This window comes from Pseudophryne corroboree, chromosome 10 (genome assembly GCF_028390025.1).
Source record: "Pseudophryne corroboree isolate aPseCor3 chromosome 10, aPseCor3.hap2, whole genome shotgun sequence".
Classification (NCBI taxonomy): Eukaryota; Metazoa; Chordata; class Amphibia; order Anura; family Myobatrachidae; genus Pseudophryne; species Pseudophryne corroboree.
The window spans coordinates 279,790,410-279,809,824 of NC_086453.1; the positions used below are offsets into that span (position 1 = coordinate 279,790,410).

Sequence of the window (19,415 nt, forward strand, 5' to 3'; positions counted from 1 at the left end):
ATACACCCCTTAATCTTTAAATGTTCAATTTGTAACCAGACTGGAAAATATTGTGCATTTACACTATGAATAATCCCTTAATCTAGAGTACCTAGCATAGTGTTCACAATAGGCTGTTTTAGCTGGGCGCCACACCCTGCCCGATTTTAAAGTGGCTAAATGCACCCTGCTTTAATCCCGGGCCCTACTAAAACAGCCTGCCCAGTGCCGTCCCCACCCACAGGCTGCAGAGTCCTGCAGGAGGGAAAAGTTGCTGTTTAAGATTGCCGCAGGGTGAGTAGATGAGGAGAGAACTTGGGGGAAGCTGGACACACGCCCAAGAGTTTAGAATTGGGGATGTCGCAAGGACACACACCCCCAACTGGCCACGCCTTCCACTCCCTCCCGTACTTCAGCTATGCCCCCAGTCTGCCAGGATCACTACTAGCAGAAGAGGGGGCCGATTCAGAGATTGGCGCTATTGTCGCTGCTGCGTCTTTGTACACAGCGCTGTGCAACAATATGCAAATGCAATGTTTAAATACACGGTACCTGCCGGCTTCTCTGATTCGCTGCATCAGATCATCTGTGTGAAAAACGGACATCTAAGTCACTGTCAGGTCCTTCAGGGATTTTGGGAAAATTGCACTACAGAGAGAAGTGAGGCTGCATCCAAGGACCCAGCCTCTTGCTCCGTCACGTCCCCATTTTCTCTAACGCTCAAAGTTACCGTCCCCAAACACCAGCAGAACACCAATCATGCTGCAGCTCTTGGGGCACTGCAACAGACCTTGCTGGAACAGACCTGCACCTGCGCAGTGCGCCAAACATCAGAGAGAAACAGAAATAGCAAAGTAATGTCAATCTCTGAATCAGGCCCAGAACACAGGTGTTCTTTGCATTATTTACCAGCTTATATGGGGATGCACCACCCAGAACTCGTCACACACTAATGTCCAACTATTTCCCTGGGAAAGGCATTTCATGAATTGCAATTTTCTTCTGCGGATATATACCAATACTTTGACTTCATAATTATTGTACCTGTTTTTACAGACAGAAATCCTGAAAACATGACCTGTTGATAGTACTTAAGGACTGGAGGTGAGAAACCCTGCTGTAAATAATTGCATGAATTCACTATGGAATACTAAAGTGAAATAATAAGAATTTACTTACCGATAATTCTATTTCTCGGAGTCCGTAGTGGATGCTGGGGTTCCTGAAAGGACCATGGGGAATAGCGGCTCCGCAGGAGACAGGGGGAATAGCGGCTCCGCAGGAGACAGGGCACAAAAAAGTAAAGCTTTTACCAGATCAGGTGGTGTGCACTGGCTCCTCCCCCTATGACCCTCCTCCAGACTCCAGTTAGGTACTGTGCCCGGACGAGCGTACACAATAAGGGAGGCAATTTGAATCCCGGGTAAGACTCATACCAGCCACACCAATCACACCGTACAACTTGTGATCTAAACCCAGTTAACAGTATGATAACAGAAAGAGCCTCTTAAAGATGGCTCCTTAACAATATAACCCGAATTTGTTAACAATAACTATGTACAGTATTGCAGATAATCCGCACTTGGGATGGGCGCCCAGCATCCACTACGGACTCCGAGAAATAGAATTATCGGTAAGTAAATTCTTATTTTCTCTATCGTCCTAAGTGGATGCTGGGGTTCCTGAAAGGACCATGGGGATTATACCAAAGCTCCCAAACGGGCGGGAGAGTGCGGATGACTCTGCAGCACCGAATGAGAGAATTCCAAGTCCTCTTTTGCCAGGGTATCAAATTTGTAGAATTTTACAAACGTGTTTTCCCCCGACCACGTAGCTGCTCGGCAGAATTGTAATGCCGAGACCCCTCGGGCAGCCGCCCAAGATGAGCCCACCTTCCTTGTGGAATGGGCCTTAACAGATTTAGGCTGTGGCAGGCCTGCCACAGAATGAGCAAGTTGAATTGTGTTACAAATCCAACGAGCAATCGTCTGCTTAGAAGCAGGGGCACCCAACTTGTTGGGTGCATATAGTATCAACAGCGAGTCAGATTTTCTGACTTCAGCCGTCCTTGAAATGTATATTTTTAAGGCTCTGACAACGTCCAACAACTTGGAGTCCTCCAAGTCGCCAGTGGCCGCAGGCACCACAATAGGTTGGTTCAGGTGAAACGCTGATACCACCTTAGGGAGAAAATGCGGACGAGTCCTCAGTTCTGCCCTATCCGAATGGAAGATTAGATAAGGGCTTTTATAAGATAAAGCCGCCAATTCCGATACTCTCCTGGCGGAAGCCAGGGCCAGTAACATAGTCACTTTCCATGTGAGATATTTAAAATCCACCTTTTTCAATGGTTCAAACCAATGGGATTTGAGGAAATCTAAAACTACATTTAGATCCCACGGTGCCACCGGAGGCACCACAGGAGGCTGTATATGCAGTACTCCTTTAACAAAAGTCTGTACCTCAGGAACTGAGGCCAATTCTTTTTGGAAGAATATTGACAGGGCCGAAATTTGAACCTTAATAGATCTCAATTTGAGACCCATAGACAATCCTGATTGTAGGAAATGTAGGAAACGACCCAGTTGAAATTCCTCCGTCGGAACACTCCGATCCTCGCACCACGCGACATATTTTCGCCAAATGCGGTGATAATGTTTCGCGGTGACTTCCTTCCTTGCCTTAATCAAGGTAGGAATGACTTCTTCTGGAATGCCTTTCCCTTTTAGGATCTGGCGTTCAACCGCCATGCCGTCAAACGCAGCCGCGGTAAGTCTTGAAAGAGACAGGGACCCTGTTGTAGCAGGTCCCTTCTCAGAAGTAGAGGGCACGGGTCGTCCGTGACCAACTCTTGAAGTTCCGGGTACCAAGTCCTTCTTGGCCAATCCGGAGCCACTAGTATTGTTCTTACTCCTCCTCACCGTATAATCTTCAATACCTTTGGTATGAGAGGCAGAGGAGGAAACACATATACTGATTTGTACACCCAAGGTGTTACCAGTGCGTCCACAGCTATTGCCTGTGGATCTCTTGACCTGGCGCAATACTTGTCCAGTTTCTTGTTGAGGCGAGACGCCATCATGTCTACCATTGGTCTTTCCCAACAGTTTATTAGCATGTGGAAGACTTCTGGATGAAGACCCCCCTCTCCCGGGTGAATATCGTGTCTGCTGAGGAAGTCTGCTTCCCAGTTGTCCACGCCCGGGAAGAACACTGCTGACAGTGCTATTACGTGATTCTCCGCCCAGCGAAGAATGTTGGCAGCTTCTGCCATTGCACTCCTGCTTCTTGTGCCGCCCTGTCTGTTTACATGGGCGACCGCCGTGATGTTGTCCGACTGAATCAACACCGGTTTTCCTTGCAGGAGTGGTTCCGCCTGGCTTAGAGCATTTTAGATTGCTCTTAGTACCAGAATGTTTATGTGAAGAGACTTTTCCAGGTTCGTCCATACCCCCTGGAAGTTTCTTCCTTGTGTGACTGCTCCCCAACCTCTCAGGCTGGCGTCCGTGGTCACCAGGATCAAATCCTGTATGCCGAATCTGCGGCCCTCCAATATATGAGCCTTTTGCAACCACCACAGAAGATATACCCTTGTCCTTGGCGACAGGGTTATTCGCAGGTGCATCTGAGGATGCGACCCTGACCATTTGTCCAACAGATCCCTTTGGAAAATTCTTGCATGGAATCTGCCGAATGGAATTGCTTCGTAAAAAGCCACCATTTTTCCCAGGACTCTTGTGCATTGATGTACAGACACCTTTCCTGGTTTTAGGAGGTTCCTGACAGGTCGGATAACTCCTTGGCTTTTTCCTCGGGAAGAAAAACCTTTTTCTGAACCGTGTCCAGAATCATCCCTAGGAACAGCAGACGTATCGTCGGAAAACAGCTGCGATTCTTGGAATATTTAGAATCCAGTCGTGCCGTCGAAGAACTACTTTAGATAGTGCTCTTCCGACCTCCAACTGTTCTCTGGAACTTGCCCTTTTTAGGTCGTGCAAGTAAGGGATAATTTAGATGCCTTTTTTCTTTGAAGAAACATCTTTTCGGCCATTACCTTGGTAAAAAGGCCCGGGGTGCCGTGGATAATTCAAACGGCATCGTCTGAAACTGATATTGACAGTTCTGTACCACGAACCAGAGGTACCCTTGATGAGAAGGACAAAATTTGGACATGGAGGTAATCCTTGATGTCCAGGGACACCATATAGTCCCCTTTTTTCCGGTTCGCTATCACTGCTCTGAGTGACTTTATCTCGATTTGAACCTTTTATGTAAGTGTTCAAAACATTTTAGATTTAGACTATGTGTCACCAAGCCGTCTGGCTTCAGTACCACAATATAGTGTGGAAAAATAATACCCTTTTCCTTGTCGTAGGAGGGGTACTTTGATTATCACCTGCTGGATATACAGCTTGTGAATTGTTTCCAATGCTGCCTCCCTGTCGGAGGGAGCCGTTGGTAAAGCAGACTTCAGGAACCTGCGAGGAGAAGATGTCTCGACTCTCCAATCTTTACCCCTGGGATAATACTCGTACGATCTAGGGGTCAACTTGCGAGTGATCCCACTGCGCCCTGAGACTCTTGAGACTACCCCCCCACCTTGAGTCCGCTTGCACGGCCCCCGCGTCATGCTGAGGACTTGGCAGACGCGGTGGAGGGCTTCTTTTCCTGGGAAAGGGCTGCCTGCTGCAGTCTACTTCCCTTACCTCTATGTCTGGGCAGATATGACTGGCCTTTTGCCTGCATGCCCTCATGGGAAAGGAAAGATTGAGGCTGAAAAGACGGTGTCTTTTTTAGCTGAGATGTAACTTGGGGTAAAAAAGGTTGGATTTCCCAGCTGTTGCTGTGGTCCCCAGGTCCGATGGACCGACCCCCAAATAACTCCTTCCCTTTATACAGCAATACTTCCATCTGCCGTATGGGATCTGTATCACCTGACCACTGTCGTGTCCCTGACATCTTCTGGGAGATATGGACAACGCACTTATCTTGATGCCAGAGAGCAAATATCCCTCTGTGCATCTCACATACATATATATAGAATGCATCCTATTAAATGCTCTACATGAATAAAATATTTTCAGTCAGGGAATCCGACCAAGCCAACCCAGCACTGCATCTCCAGGCTGATGGCGATCGCTGGTCGCAGTATAACCACCGTATGTGTGTATATACTTTTTAGGATATTTTTCCAGCTTCCTATCAGCTGGCTCCTTGAGGGCGGCCGTATCTGGAGACGGTAACGCCACTTGATAAGCGTGTGAGCGCCTTATCACCCTAAGGGGTGTTTCCCAACGTACCCTAATTTCTGGCGGGAAAGGGTATAACGCCAATATTTGCTATCGGGGTAACCCTACGCATCATCACACACTTCATTTTATTTTATCTGATTCAGGAAAAACTACAGGTAGTTTTTTCACTCCCACATAATACCCTTTCTTGTGGTACTTGTAGTATCAGAAACACGTAACACCTCCTTCATTGCCCTTAACGTGTGGCCCTAATGAGAAATACGTTTGTTTATTCACCGTCGACACTGTATTCAGTGTCCGTGTCTGTGTCTGTGTCGACCGACTGAGGTAAATGGGCGTTTTTAAAACCCCCGACGGTGTTTCTGAGACGCCTGGACCGGTCCTAATAGATTGTCGGCCGTCTCATGTCGTCAACCGACCTTGCAGCGTGTTGACATTCTCACGTAATTCTCTAAATAAGCCATCCATTCCGGTGTCGACTCCCTAGAGAGTGACATCACCATTACAGGCAATTTCTCCGCCTCCTCACCAACATCGTCCTCATACATGTCGACACACGCGTACCGACACACAGCACACACACCGGGAATGCTCTGACAGAGGACAGGACCCACTAGCCCTTTGGGGAGACAGAGGGAGAGTCTGCCAGCACACACCAAAAACGCTATAATTATATAGGGACAACCTTATATAAGTGTTTCTCCCTTATAGCATCTTTTATATATATACAATATCGCCAAAATCAGTGCCCCCCCTCTCTGTTTTAACCCTGTTTCTGTAGTGCAGTGCAGGGGAGAGCCTGGGAGCCTTCTCTCCAGCTTTTCTGTGAGAGAAAATGGCGCTGTGTGCTGAGGAGATAGGCCCCGCCCCTTTTTCGGCGGGCTCGTCTCCCGCTATTTTTGAAGTTAGGCAGGGGTTAAATATCTCCATATAGCCTCTGTGGGCTATATGTGAGGTATTTTTTGCCTCTAATAAGGTTTTTATTTGCCTCTCAGAGCGCCCCCCCCAGCGCTCTGCACCCTCAGTGACTGTTGTGTGAAGTGTGCTGAGAGGAAAATGGCGCACAGCTGCAGTGCTGTGCGCTACCTTTATGAAGACTCAGGAGTCTTCAGCCGCCGATTTTGGACCTCTTCTCTCTTCAGCGTCTGCAAGGGGGCCGGCGGCGCGGCTCCGGTGACCATCCAGGCTGTACCTGTGATCGTCCCTCTGGAGCTAGTGTCCAGTAGCCAAGCAGCAAATCCACTCTGCACGCAGGTGAGTTCACTACTTCTCCCCTAAGTCCCTCGTTGCAGTGATCCTGTTGCCAGCAGGACTCACTGTAAAGTAAAAAACCTAAGCTAAACTTTCTCTAAGCAGCTCTTTAGGAGAGCCACCTAGATTGCACCCTTCTCGTTCGGGCACAAAATCTAACTGGAGTCTGGAGGAGGGTCATAGGGGGAGGAGCCAGTGCACACCACCTGATCTGGTAAAAGCTTTACTTTTTTGTGCCCTGTCTCCTGCGGAGCCGCTATTCCCCCTGTCTCCTGCGGAGCCGCTATTCCCCATGGTCCTTTCAGGAACCCCAGCATCCACTTAGGACGATAGAGAAACAGCATTAAAGCAAAAACAGTATTTTTTAAGCATAGCTTCCTATTTTTCTGCCCAGGTCCAAGAGGTTGGCACAAAGATGAAGAAAGGGGCGCACACTGTGCAGGAGTGGAATTTAAAGGCTACAGGCGATCCATGACTCCAAATCAGGGATTTCGGGGCCTTCTGTTTTATGGCACAACACTGGAGTAATGCAGGTATCTCTTTTCTTTATCAAATTCAAACAGCTACTCAGATACTATTCAGGCCTTGCTCAAAAGACATAGTGCTTAGATTCTAACAATGACAACCTGATACTGGACCTTCCCATTAACCAAATCACAGGAGTAGCAGTAGAACAACAAATATAATAATCCAACCAAGACCATTGCTATGTCCAACAGTTATTCTTGGGGCCTAGCAGCTTCACTTATACCCTTACTTAAAGAACTGTAAATAAAAAAATAAAGTTATGAAGAAAAAACAGACCACTTAAAGACAGTATTGGGGGGATTCAACTGTTTTTCACAGCAGCCGCCACTAGATGGTGCCCAATAGAGCAATTCAACTGTTGCTCTGTTCGGGTGAGATCAGTTGCTGGGAGACACAGCCCAGTTTGCTGGCCCAGGGGGTGGAGAGCTGAAATGTGTGAAAAGTGACCCATTTGGCATCCAAACAGCACTTATCACATCACACCCATTAGTTTAGTCGGGTTTAGTGGATTTACGCGACTAAACCCGGTCTGTTTAAACGCGACTAAACCCGGTCTGTTTAGACGCAACATGTTTGCTAAAACAAAAAAACTGCTACTGAATATCACCCTTAAGTGACAACTGATTAACTTCACAATAGATGGTATAACGGGCAAGGAAGAACAATTGAAACGCCCCCTTTGACAAAAAATAAAAAGAAAAAAAAATGAGGTAATAGAAGAAAATGCCTCAAAATGCAATACAATAAAAAGGAAACCATTTGGTTATTTGTTTTAAAATATTATGGGGGGTATTAAATTGTAGTCGAAAACTGCCGTCTTGTTGGAAAGACTTCAGTTTCTGACTTTTTTAGGTCAGAAACTGTTCCAACCTATTAAATGGGGCTGCTTTTTTTCCCGACAAGTTGCCAATTCCGACTTGTCGGAAACACGTGGATCGGCAGATTAGCCGCAGATCCACATGTTTTGTCGAATTCCGCGGCCAAATTAAACAGGTTTTGGCCCCGGTTCCGACAATGTCAATTCGACTTTAAAAAAAGTCGGATTGGCATTGTCGGGAACGGGCAAATCCCGGAAACGATCCGACAAGCACTGAGTACCCCCTTATATCTAGAAAATTTAAATTTCATTAAAATAAAGGGCTGCTATGGGAAGTTACCCTGCGGCTAATTGTCACGCTAGATTTATTACATTAGTGGGGATTATCTGTGTGCAAGATCCCACAATCAGACTGAACCTTACAGAAGACTGAATTATGGGGGGTTTTTCACGGTTAGCTCGCGGGAGAAAAAAAAACCCACCGATTCCGCAGTTTACACGGAATCAGTGGGTTTCTTCGTCTAACCGAATAGCCTTTCCCCGCACCGCAGGGATTTTTGCCAGCACAGACACATGGTAAATCCCGTGGCTAACTGAATACCCCCCATTGAAAGGGTGGGGGTGCGGGGTACAGCGCAAGGGATGACATGAATGAGAGCTGGGGGGGGGGGGGGGAATTGCATGGAAAGTGTGCTGGTCATTTGGGCTGTATGACTTATAATGAAAAGCATGCTGTTCTTTTAAAGATGCATTAACTAAGATGACATACAGTACTGTGTGACAGAAATATTACTGACAGCCACTCCAGCTTTCTAGTACACAACTTCCACAAATTGCTCATCTTAACAAATGACCAGAGGGTTGATGTATCAAGCAGTGAAAAGAGTGGAGATGTGGGCAAGTGAAGAAGTAGTCCATAGCAACCAATCATGTCACAGAACTTACTTGATAAATGCTTCCTGGAAGCTTATTCGTTGCTATGGGCAACTTCCTCACTCTTTTCACTGCTTGATACATCAGCACAAAGGTCTACTAACTTGTATAGCAATTTGAGCAGAAAACACTAATTGCCACTTACATAGTCAAATCCAATAAAAAGTATATATGGACTTTCTGATAGTGTGTTGTGTGCAGAGAGAATTGTGTAATGCATTCACAAATGAAGATTTTATTCTCCCTTTCACTCTACCAACTAAAGCAGGAAAAAGAACCCTCCTATCACTCATTATATTACCCCCAGTGAATGGTTTTAGATGACACCAAGAAACCTAAAACAGGCAGATCTGCTCCTTACACAGATATATACTGTATTACAGACTGGTCTGACTTGTATTAATACAAATTCTCTATGGACACAAATAGAACTTCCAGCACTCTGCAGTGCACGCCTGCTTCCTGAGGCTTTCTTGCATTGCACTCCCGTTTGACTGTACGATATTACTATATACTGTACTTGTTTTTATATGCTTGCAAACCTAGACTGTAGTTAGCCATTATATTATACTGTATATGTAACACCAAAATAAAGCATTTATGCCAAATGAGCTTCCAGATAATCTGTGAATGAGCAGAAGGCTCCAAGACTGACATGGGAAGTGGTAGAAAGTGTGTGTCAGTACCGCCAAGGCACAGAGTATCACTCAGATGTTTCCATGGAGATAACGCTGTAATAGAAAATATTTTCCCTCACTGTATCTCGATAAATAGATCCCTAAGAGGAATATTTGAGCCTAAACTGCACTAGTTATCTGTTGTTTTTTACTCCAATTCTGCAAAGAGCAGCAGCCGATTAATACTTGTAGATACAGAAGACTCGGTAATAAAGGGGCAGATGTATTAACCTGGAGAAGGCATAAGGAAGTGATAAACCAGTGATAAGTGCAAGGTGATTAACGCACCAGCTGGTCAGCTCATAACAGTCAATTTGCATATTGGAGCTGATTGGCTGGTGCGTTTATCACCTTGCACTTATCACTGGTTTATCACTTCCTTATGCCTTCTCCAGGTCAATACATCTGCCCCAAAGCATCTAAAGGACATGCATTATTGAGAAGAAAAACAAGTATAAGCTATTTTCCCACAAAAAGTTGAGGAGTTGAGGGACACTGGAAATTCATACAAATATAACTTCTGCAATTGATTTGCACATATAGTTTTCATATTATTGTTAAAGGAAACTATAAAAGAAAAGAAAAACAGCACGCACTAATATATATATATATATATATATATATATATACACATATACACACACATACACACACACACATATATATATATATATATACATACACACACATATACATACATCCATATATGAAAAATTGTAAATGTATGACACTGTTATTTGCCACTTCATATGCACAAATACACACACTGTATTCGATTAAGTGGAATATAGTTGAATTTCCGTTCAAAGCAACATTTTTAAAAACAAAATCCCCCCCTTGAGTTGATCACAAAAAAAAAATAAAGTCTAGAATGCATCATATATGTTAAATAATATAAAGTAACAAATCACTATAAATCGTACCTATACTGTTTGTGAATTTAGTGGTGCATCGTTGAAAAGTGTCAACACACACACACGAAAAACAAAACAAAAACTTTCTAGCAGACCAGTGTTTCCCAGGTTTTCTGGCTATCAATGATTGGGCGGGCACAGATGGTTGAATCAAAATGACTGAGGCACTAATTAAGTCACCTCACCTGTTCTAAAGCATGAACATTCTGAAAACCTGAACTGTTGGTGTACCTTGAGGACAGTTGCTGGACCCACTGACGTCACTGCCTTCTTGGTTTGGCTCCAGGACCCACTGAGCCTGAGCACATGTTGATAGACATTATACACAAGTCAGCTGTACCAACCCCACTATACATGATTGTGGTGTCTCGGGGCATCTCACTAGTCTGTTGTCACCTAGAAAGTATTAGCTATGGTTAGGCAATTGATGGAGCTTTTAATCCATGTTATGGTGTATTTCTAATTCATTACAGTTGGGACAAGTTCTTAGCATGCCGTTTGACGCAGATTACAACAGATGACCTGAATTCAGCATCCTAACAGATCGCACAAGGCCAACACTCCAGCGCAGTTGGATCACTAGAGCTCCAATCTGTGCAGAACTACTGTACCCCCATCACTGGAATCTCTTACAAACAAATCAACTGCAGGCAGACAAGTCCATTGTTTGCCTCCTTCGTGGCTACAGCTACCTACACATCTTTCAGTTAAATATCTCCATCTCCAACCACAACAAAACACTGAAAGCCAGTTGCTTCAAAGGCCCTACACATTAGCCGATAATCCTCATAGATATGAACGATCTCGTTCATTATTGAATGAGATACCGTTCATATCTTTGAGTGTGGAGTCACCAGCAATGAACGATGCACGGCCCGCGCTCGTTCATCGCTGGTGGCCCGTCGGCTGTGCATGCAGGCCAATATGGACGATCTCGTCCATATTTGCCTGCACTTGTATGGAGCTGTGTGATGCAGGGAGTGAAGAAACTTCACTCCCCCCCCGTCACTGCCCCCCATCCGCCGGGTCGCCCATCTGCCGTATCGGCAGTCGGGCAGCTTGGCGGCGTATCGCCGTGTCTGTAGGGCCCTTTAAAGTGGAGGCTGGTAATGCTTCTGTTCTTCAGTAGCCAGATACACTTATCCCAGCAACAATATCTTCGATTGTAAACTCATTTGAGCCGGACGATATCTATTCCGTGTTATTAGACATACTGTAAGTTGTTTGTATCATGACAGCCCAATGCACAGAGCTAAATAATATGCTGTTACTATAGAAATAAAAGCTAAATAATTAGAAAATCAATTAAAATAAGATTTTACTTACCGATAAATCTATTTCTCATAGTCCGTAGTGGATGCTGGGGACTCCGTCAGGACCATGGGGAATAGCGGCTCCGCAGGAGACAGGGCACAAAAGCAAGCTTTTAGGATCACATGGTGTGTACTGGCTCCTCCCCCTATGACCCTCCTCCAAGCCTCAGTTAGGTACTGTGCCCGGACGAGCGTACACAATAAGGAAGGATCTTGAATCCCGGGTAAGACTCATACCAGCCACACCAATCACACCGTACAACTTGTGATTTGAACCCAGTTAACAGTATGATAACAATGAAGTAGCCTCTAAAAAAGATGGCTCACAACAATAATAACCCGATTTTTTGTAACAATAACTATGTACAAGTAATGCAGACAATCCGCACTTGGGATGGGCGCCCAGCATCCACTACGGACTATGAGAAATAGATTTATCGGTAAGTAAAATCTTATTTTCTCTAACGTCCTAGTGGATGCTGGGGACTCCGTCAGGACCATGGGGATTATACCAAAGCTCCCAAACGGGCGGGAGAGTGCGGATGACTCTGCAGCACCGAATGAGAGAACTCCAGGTCCTCCTCAGCCAGGGTATCAAATTTGTAGAATTTTGCAAACGTGTTTGCCCCTGACCAAGTAGCTGCTCGGCAAAGTTGTAAAGCCGAGACCCCTCGGGCAGCCGCCCAAGATGAGCCCACCTTCCTTGTGGAATGGGCATTTACAGATTTTGGCTGTGGCAGGCCTGCCACAGAATGTGCAAGCTGAATTGTACTACAAATCCAACGAGCAATAGTCTGCTTAGAAGCAGGAGCACCCAGCTTTTTGGGTGCCTACAATATAAACAGCAAGTCAGACTTTCTGACTCCAGCCGTCCTGGAATTATATATATATATATATATATATATATATATATATATATATATATATATATATATATATATATATATATATATATATATATATATATATATATATATATATATTTTCAGGGCCCTGACAACGTCTAGCAACTTGGAGTCCTCCAAGTCCCTAGTAGCCGCAGGCACCACAATAGGTTGTTTCAGGTGAAACGCTGACACCACCTTAGGAAGAAACTGGGGACGAGTCCGCAGTTCTGCCCTGTCCGAATGGAAAATCAAATATGGGCTTTTGTAAGACAAAGCCGCCAATTTTGACAATCGCCTGGCCGAGGCCAGGGCCAACAGCATGGTCACTTTTCATGTGAGATATTTCAAATCCACAGATTTGAGTGGTTCAAACCAATATGATTTGAGGAATCCCAACACTACGTTGAGATCCCACGGTGCCACTGGAGGCACACAAGGGCTGTATATGCAATACTCCCTTGACAAACGTCTGGACTTCAGGAACTGAAGCCAATTCTTTCTGGAAGAAAATCTATAGGGCCGAAACTTGAACCTTAATGGACCCCAATTTGAGGCTCATAGACACTCCTGTTTGCAGGAAGTGCAGAAATCGACCTAGTTGAAATTTTTCCGTGGGGCCTTCCTGGCCTCACCCACGCAACATATTTTTACCACATGTGGTGATAACGTTGTGCGGTCACCTCCTTCCTGGCTTTGACCAGGGTAGGTATGACCTCTTCCGGAATGCCTTTTCCCTTAGGATCCGGCGTTCAAACCGCCATGCCGTCAAACGCAGTCGCGGTAAGTCTTGGAACAGACAAGGTCCCTGCTGGAGCAGGTACTTTCTTAAAGGCCGATGCCACGGTTCCTCTTGGAACAGACATGGTACTTGCTGAAAGCAAATCCCTTCTTAGCTCCCGAGGCCATTAGTCCTCTGTGAGCATCTCTTGAAGTTCCGGTTACCAAGTCCCTCTTGGCCAATCCGGAGCCACGAGTATATTTCTTACTCCTCTATGTCTTATAATTCTCAATACCTTGGTTATGAGAAGCAGAGGAGGGAACACATACACCGACTGTTACACCCACGGTGTTACCAGGACGTCCACAGCTATCGCCTGAAGGTCTCGTGACCTGGCGCAATACCTGTCCCATTTTTTGTTCGGGCGGGACGCCATCATGTCCACCTTTGGTCTTTCCCAACGGTTCACAATCATGCGGAAAACTTCCCGATGAAGTTCCCACTCTCCCGGGTGGAGGTCGTGCCTGCTGAGGAAGTCTGCTTTCCAGTCGTCCACTCCCGGAATGAACACTGCTGACAGTGCTATCACATGATTTTCCGCCTAGCGAAAAATCCTTGCAGTTTTGCCACTGCCCTCCTGCTTCTTGTGCCGCCCTTTCTGTTTACGTGGGCGACTGCCGTGATGTTATCCCACTGGATCAATACCGGCTGACCTTGAAGCAGAGGTCTTGCTAAGCTTAGAGCATTATAAATTTGCTCTTAGCTCCAGTAAATTTATGTGGAGAGAATTCTCCAGACTTGATCACACTCCTTGTGTGACTGCTCCCCAGCCTCTCAGGCTGGCCTCCGTGGTCACCAGCATCCAATCCTGAATGCCGAATCTGCGTCCCTCTAGAAGATGAGCACTCTGTAATCACCACAGGAGAGACACCCTTGTCCTTGGATATAGGGTTATCCGCTGATGCATCTGAAGATGCGATCCGGACCATTTGTCCAGCAGATCCCACTGAAAAGTTCTTGCATGAAATCTGCCGAATGGAAGCGCTTCGTAATAAGCCACCATTTTTACCAGGACTCTTGTGCAATGATGCACTGACACTTTTCCTGGTTTTAGGAGGATCCCGATTAGCTCGGATAACTCCCTGGCTTTCTCCTCTGGGAGAAACACCTTTTCCTGGACTGTGTCCAGAATCATCCCTAGGACCAGCAGACGTGTCGTCGGAACAACTGCGGTTTTGGAATATTTAGAATCCACCCGTGCTGTCGTAGAACTACTTGAGATAGTGCTACTCCGACCTCCAACTGTTCTCTGGACCTTGTTCTTATCAGGAGGTCGTCCATTTTCTTTGAAGACGAATCCTCCTTTCGGTCATTACCTTGGTAAGGACCCGGGGTGCCTTGTACAATCCAACGGCATCGTCTGGAAACTGATAGTGACAGTTCTGTACCACGAACCTGAGGTACCCTCGGTGAGAAAAGGCAAATTTTGGGACATGGAGGTAAGCATCCCTGATGTCCCGGGACACCATATAGTCCCCTTGTTCTTTGCTATCACTGCTCTGAGTGACTCCATCTGGATTTGAACCTTGCAAGTGTTCAAATTTTTCAGATTTAGAATAGGTCTCACCTAGCCTTCAGTACCACCATATAGTGTGGAGTAATACCCCTTTCCTTGTTGTCGGAGGGGTAATTTTATTATCACCTGCTGGGAATACAGCTTGTGAATTGTTTTCAATACTGCCTCCCTGTCGGAGGGAGACATTGGTACAGCAGACTACAGGAACCTGCGAGGGGGGAAACCTCTCAACATTCCAATCTGTACCCCTTGGATACTACTTGTAGGATCCAGGGGTCCTGTACGGTCCCAGCGTCATGCTGAGAACTTGGTAGAAGCGGTGGAGGGCTTCTGTTCCTGGGAATGGGCTGCCTGCTGCAGTCTTCTTCCCTTTCCTCTATCCCTGGGCAGATATGACTCTTATAGGGACGAAAGGACTGAGGCTGAAAAGACGGTGTCTTTTTCTGCAGAGATGTGACTTAGGGTAAAAAACTGTGGATTTTCCAGCAGTTGCCCTGGCCACCAGGTCCCATGGACCGACCCCAAATAACTCCTCCCCTTTATACGGCAATACATCTTTGTGCCGTTTGGAATCTGCATCACCTGACCACTGTCGTGTCCATAAACATCTTCTTGCAGATATGGACATCGCATTTACTCTTGATGCCAGAGTGCAAATATCCCTCTGCGCATCTCGCATATATAGAAATGCATCCTTTAAATGCTCTATAGTCAATAAAATACTGTCCCTGTCAAAGGTATCAATATTTTTAGTCAGGGAATCCGACCAAGCCACCTCAGCTCTGCACATCCAGGCTGAGGCGATCGCTGGTCGCAGTATAACACCAGCATGTGTGTGTATACTTTTTAGGATATTTTTCAGCCTCCTATCAGCTGGCTCCTTAAGTACGGCCCTATCCGTAGATGGTACCGCCACTTGTTCTGATAAGCGTGTGAGCGCCTTATCCACCCTGAGGGGTGTTTCCCACCGCGCCTTAACTTTTGGCGGGAAAGGGTATACCGCCAATAATTTTCTATCGGGGGAAACCCACGCATCATCACACACTTCATTTAATTTATCTGATTCAGGAAAAACTACAGGTAGTTTTTTCACCTCACACATAATACCCTTTTTTGTGGTACTTGGAGTATCAGAAATATGTAACACATCCTTCATTGCCCTTAATGTGTGGCCCTAAAAGAAAATACGTTTGTTTCCTCACCGTCGACACTGAAATCAGTGTCCGTGTCTGGGTCTGTGTCGACCGACTGAGGTAAATGGGCATTTTACAGCCCCTGACGGTGTTTGAGACGCCTGGACAGATACTAATTTGTTCGCCGGCCCTCTCATGTCGTCAACCGGCTTGCAGCGTGTTGACATTGTCACGTAATTTCCATAAATAAGCCATCCATTCCGGTGTCGACTCCCTAGAGAGTGACATCACCATTACAGGCAATTTGCTCCGCCTCCTCACCAATATTTTCCTCATACATGTCGACACACACGTACCGACATACAGCACACACATAGGGAATGCTCTGATAGAGGACAGGACCCACTAGCCCTTTGGGGAGACAGAGGGAGAGTTTGCCAGCACACACCAAAACGCTATAATTATCCAGGGACAACCTTTATATAAGTGTTCCTTTTATAGCATTTTAATATATATACATATCGCCAAATCAGTGCCCCCCCTCTCTGTTTTAACCCTGTTTCTGTAGTGCAGTGCAGGGGAGATCATGGGAGCCTTCCCACCAGCCTTTCTGTGAGGGAAAATGGCGCTGTGTGCTGAGGAGAATAGGCCCCGCCCCCTTTTCGGCGGGCTTCTTCTCCGGAGTTTTAGATATCTGGCAGGGGTTAAATACATCCATATAGCCTCAAGGGCTATATGTGATGTATTTTTCGCCATACAGGTATTATACATTGCTGCCCAGGGCGCCCCCCCCCCAGCGCCCTGCACCCTCCGTGACCGCTGTGTGAAGTGTGCTGACAACAATGGCGCACAGCTGCAGTGCTGTGCGCTACCTGAAGACTGAGAGTCTTCTGCCGCCTGGTTCCGGACCTCTTCATCTTCAGCATCTGCAAGGGGGGTCGGCGGCGCGGCTCCGGGACGAACCCCAGGGCGAGCCCTGTGTTCCGACTCCCTCTGGAGCTATGTCCAGTAGCCTAAGAATCCAAACCATCCTGCACGCAGGTGAGTTGAAAATCTCTCCCCTAAGTCCCTCGATGCAGTGAGCCTGTTGCCAGCAGGACTCACTGAAAATAAAGAACCTAAAAACTTTTTCTAAGCAACTCTTTAAGAGAGCCACCTAGATTGCACCCTGCTCGGACGGGCACAAAAACCTAACTGAGGCTTGGAGGAGGGTCATAGGGGGAGGAGCCAGTACACACCATGTGATCCTAAAAGCTTGCTTTTGTGCCCTGTCTCCTGCGGAGCCGCTATTCCCCATGGTCCTGACGGAGTCCCCAGCATCCACTAGGACGTTAGAGAAAACAAAAATAAAAAATGATGTAGTTGTGTAATGAAGCTGCACACATTAAATTGGAGCCATGGTCCATACACAGCAGGCGCATTCATGACAGTGGAGTAAATCCATTCACTAGGAATAAGCACATTGAGAATATAACTAAAGGTGTCACAAAATATGTAGGCAGTACCTCAGTGATATCACTGGTCACTAGCAAAATGATAGCATGCTTACAGGCCCAGCACACAAAAAATGTATTCCTCCCACTGTGCAGGTGACCGGTTCACTTCAAACTAGCATGCCCAGGTAAGGTGAAACGTTAACCAAAGACCGAGGGTGGGTGCAGTAAAAATCGCGGCTGTCGGGAACCCTGGCGTTCAGGAAACAGACGCCGGAATCCCAACAGCCGGCATTTTACTGACAGACGGAAGCCCGACACCCGTCTGGTATTCCCACTCAATTTGTGGGTCTACGCCACCAACCGAGTGGGATTAGAACCTGTGGCGAGCGAGTCGAGCCACCGGGCCCGAAGCGTGGCGAGCACAGCGAGGATTGTGGCAGACGCTGTTGGTATACTGACAGCTGGCATCCCGTCTCCCAATATATCATACCGGATCCCCCAGGGGGGCTTCTCTATGTAGTCTATTTTACTTTGGCCCTGTTTGTCTCACATTCCTAACTCAAAATCCATACACAGAAAAGACTACACAAAGACAGCAAGCCAAAGAAAAAGCTCTTAAATATAACATGCGAAAAGCAACTTCATAGGGGGAATTCAATTCTAATCAGTGTGCGCACATATTGGCCAATTACAGTGGTTCCGACATCTCAAATGTTCCCTCGCATCTTTATCAGTAAATTATGTTACTGCCAACACTGCAACTTTTCTATGAGGCGCGATGTGACATTCCGGAATAGCAAATTACATCCTTTGCGTAGCATTGAATTCCACCTCATAGTTCGGTGAAAGTGACATCACAGCTTCTGCTAACCTGATCAACCACCAGCAATCAAGTAATAGCTGACATTTACTGGGACATGTTATTTCAATGCTTACCACATTTACTGCAGCAATGCAGGGACATAGATACATGTCAGTGAGAATGAAAACCTTTTCCCAGGCAGTGAAATCTATGAGCCAGCAGAATCTCTGAAGGAATGAGGGAAACAGCAGCATCCACTGATATTAATTAAATTGTTTTGCGAAAGTTTGTTGCCAGCAGAGTAGGGTGCACTTTGCGTTTCTACCAAAGTTTATTGATGGACCAAAAGAATGTTACACAGAGATCACTTTAAACAGGGACCACTGGACTCATACAATATATAAAACTATTTCATTTTATACACACTGCTCAAAAAAATAAAGGGAACACTAAAATAACACATCCTAGATCTGAATGAATGAAATATTCTTATTAAATACTTTGTTCTTTACATAGTTGAATGTGCTGACAACAAAATCACACAAAAATTATCAATGGAAATCAAATTTATTAACCCATGGAGGTCTGGATTTGGAGTCACCCTCAAAATTAAAGTGGAAAAACACACTACAGGCTGATCCAACTTTGATGTAATGTCCTTAAAACAAGTCAAAATGAGGCTCAGTAGTGTGTGTGGCCTCCACGTGCCTGTATGACCTCCCTACAACGTCTGGGCATGCTCCTGATGAGGTGGCGGATGGTCTCCTGAGGGATCTCCTCCCAGACCTGGACTAAAGCATCCGCCAACTCCTGGACAGTCTGTGGTGCAACGTGGCACTGGTGGATGGAGTGAAACATGATGTCCCAGATGTGCTCAATTGGATTCAGGTCTGGGGAACGGGCGGGCCAGTCCATAGCATCAATGCCTTCGTCTTGCAGGAACTGCTGACACACTCCAGCAACATGAGGTCTAGCATTGTCTTGCATTAGGAGGAACCCAGGGCCAACCGCACCAGCATTTGGTCTCACAAGGGGTCTGAGGATCTCATCTCGGTACCTAATGGCAGCCAGGCTACCTCTGGCGAGCACATGGAGGGCTGTGCGGCCCCCCAAAGAAATGCCACCCCACACCATTACTGACCCACAGCCAAACCGGTCATGCTGGAGGATGTTGCAGGCAGCAGAACATTCTCCTTGGC

General features: G+C 46.3%; 1 protein-coding gene and 1 long non-coding RNA gene across 3 annotated transcripts in view; one reads left to right on the forward strand and one right to left on the reverse strand.

The window, feature by feature from the left end:
* The window catches only part of SIK3 (SIK family kinase 3), a 453,545-nt gene that overhangs the window by 296,358 nt on the left and 137,772 nt on the right, over positions 1-19,415 (reverse strand). The gene's annotated exons all lie outside the window — the stretch shown is intronic.
* LOC134965531 (uncharacterized) lies at positions 1,033-11,612 on the forward strand. The gene is made up of 3 exons (XR_010188426.1): positions 1,033-1,083; positions 6,877-7,015; positions 10,825-11,612. It is a non-coding gene; the product is annotated as an uncharacterized LOC134965531 (long non-coding RNA).